The sequence below is a fragment of the Enhydra lutris genome, unplaced genomic scaffold (genome assembly GCF_002288905.1).
Source record: "Enhydra lutris kenyoni isolate GAN:26980312 unplaced genomic scaffold, ASM228890v2 scaffoldscaffold63, whole genome shotgun sequence".
Lineage (NCBI taxonomy): Eukaryota > Metazoa > Chordata > Mammalia > Carnivora > Mustelidae > Enhydra > Enhydra lutris.
The window spans coordinates 6,718,985-6,721,981 of record NW_019154147.1 but is presented as its reverse complement, the minus strand read 5'-3'; positions in this window follow the sequence as shown (position 1 = coordinate 6,721,981).

Below are 2,997 nucleotides of genomic sequence, written 5' to 3'. Positions count from 1 at the left end.
GATGTGGGGCTCGATCCCAGGACCCTGGGATCATGACCCGAGCCGAAGGCAGAGGCTTTAACCCACTGAGCCACCCAGGCGCCCCAGATACCAGATTTTAATCCTGTTAACTCCAGTCATGTTAATTGTCTTTGAGGTCTTGGTATTTCCTGTAAATTGGATGGATCCTAAATTCTTCTAGTTTCTTCATCTGGTGACAATCTCCAAAGTAACTTTTCCAATTTTTCTCCTATCCTATGATTTGGCAATCACTGAGAAATAAAACTGTCCTTCACTTTGAAGCCCTGCAAACTGAAGCTAGACACTTGATAAAAATTTCAGAGAAATTGGGACGCTTGGGGGGCTCAGTCCTTTAAGTGTCTGACTCTTGAGTTCAGCTCAGGTCAGGATCTCAGGGTCATGAGATCCAGCCCGAAGTTGGGCTCCATGATCGGCTCGGGTTCAGCTTGACTTTCTCTCTCCCTCTCCCACAGCTCTTCCCCATCCCTGACCCCATATTCTCTCTCTCAAATCTAAAAACTTAAAATTTAAATTTAGTAAATTTAATAAAATTTAAAAAGATTTTATTTATTTGATAGAGAAAGAGAGAGAGAGCACAAGTAGGCAGAGCAGTAGGCAGAGAGAGAGGGAGAAGCAGGCTCCCCGCTGAGCAGAGAGCCTGATGCAGGACTTGATCGCAAGACTCCCCGATTATGACCTGAGCTGAAGGCAAATGCTTAACCATCTGAGCCACCCAGGCATCCCTCAAATAAATCAGTCTTTCAGAAAATTCAGAGAAATCGCCACAACAGCTCATATTTAGACAATCTTTTTCATACTTGTTGTTATATGGTCTTCTCAGGAAGCTTATTTGTACACAGATGATATAATCTGAGGCATTCAAACTGCAAACCACAAAAATCTCTCAGATTGTCATTGCCTCCCCTCGCTCCATCTGAAGGTGCTTCAACCCTGACAACTAAAAATCTTGACTGGCTGTCCCCTGGGCTCAGAAACTGATTTATTATGTGCTCCAATCATCAACTTTTGCTTTTCTTTTGTTTCCACAGAAATGGTTCTTGTTAATTATCTGATTGTTTTCACAATACAGCCTAACTTTGGGATCCCATCTAGACTGCCTTCTGAAAGGAGACCCGAGTGCTTAACTGAACAGAACAATTGTCAGGATTAAGAGACAGCTTCAGTGAGATGGAGCAACTCAAGCTTCTTGATTGTGAAATTTTTTATTTAAGGTTTCAAAGGCGGGACTAAAGGGCAGCAGAATTTGTTACCCAAAAAATGTGTCTCTTAGTCTGGATTATTTTAAACTGTTTTTTTGTTTGTTTGTTTGTTTGTTTGTTTAAGATTCTATTCATTTATTTGACAGAGAGAGATCACAAGTAGGCAGAGAGGCAGGCAGAGAGAGGGAAAGCAGGCCCCCCGCCAAGCAGAGAGCCCGACTCTGGACTCGATTCCAGGACCCCGGGATCACGAACACAGCTGAAGGCAGAGGCCCAACCCACTGAGCCACCCAGGCACCCCTTAAACTGGTTATTTTTAAGAAACAGCAGACACAGTTAAGCTCTGAGAACTGAGTAGAAGTACTCTTTTGTAAGACACATTTATATTTATAAGGGAAATCTCCATTTGTAAGGGTGTCTCCCTCCTTCACTGTGTCTGGAAGAAGTGGAGGATTTGATCTCTAGAAACTCCTATCAACAGAAGAGACCAGGACTTAGATCTACATGACAGCATAAAAACCATACCTGGCTTACAGTTTTCCTGGGTCTGTATACATGTTATTGAACTTTGTTTTCTCCTGTTAATCTGTCCTATAATGATTTAATCACTAGAACCTAGAAGGGAAGAAGGGAAAACTTTTCTGATCCTTCGTGCTACAAAAGTAATACTCTATGCTGGATTTCCAATGAGGTCAATGAGATACAGTGATTAAAACAGAAATATAAGAAAGGCACTTTCTACATTTCTCTCTTTGCTTCTTTGGAGAGATACTGTGAACTAACTCAAGGATTCTCTGCAGAAATGATGCATACTACTTTCGTGCTTCCAAATTTTGCTCTATTTAGTGATTATTTTCATCTTGGTTGATTTATAAGTTTGAATAATTGAGGCTGTATTATAAAGCATTTCCTGGGACACCTGGATGGCTCAGTCAGTTGGGGGGCTGTCTTCCACTGTGATGGTGATCCCAGGGTCCTGGGATCCAGCTCCACCTGCGGCTCCGTGCTCCATGGAGAGCCGGCTTCTCCCTCCCTCTGCCTGCCACTCCGCCTACCTGTGCTCTCTATTTCTCTGTCAAATAAATAAGCGAAATCTTTAAAAAAAAAAAAAAGGCATTTCCTTAAGGTGTTGTTCCTCTTTCTCATTCACACGTGGCTTTTCTTCCTGTGAAAAGAAAAAAATTATCCAAATAGGCAATAAAAATGTCCCCCCTCACTTAATTACCTGTCCATCTTCTTTCTGGGAAAACTCAAGGACTAAAATTAATCCTCCTAAATGTGGGCTGTGACCCCGTTCATTTGGAATCATTTCCGGCAAGTGCAACAGCACCTGTCTTGTGTTTTCAACATCTTACTTGACTCCCCTCCCTGTTCCTCTCAAGAAAAATGTCTTCCTTGTCAAAGTGTGGCATGTTTTTAACCGATGCCAACAGAGCCTTAAACCCATGCTCCTTCTTTGTGTCTGTGGGCACGGCAGTGGTTCCCAGACTCTGGGGATACTTTCGACTGGACCGAAACCCAGACGGACTCCAGTCCTCCCTTCTGAGTTCCAGGAGGTGGCCTGTCTGGGGCCGGCGGCCCAGCTCTTTGGAAGAGAGCAGGCTGAGCTGCCAGAGACCAAGCAGCCGTGCCCGCATCGCGGCCTCGTCAGGACAGACAGGAGCATCCTTTCCCGGTCGGTTTCCGGAGGCCCAGCGCCCCGCCGCGCCCTGTTGAAGCTCCAGCATTTCTAGGCCCGGAGGTCCGCGGCGGCCGCTGCTCCTGGAGCAGGAGACAC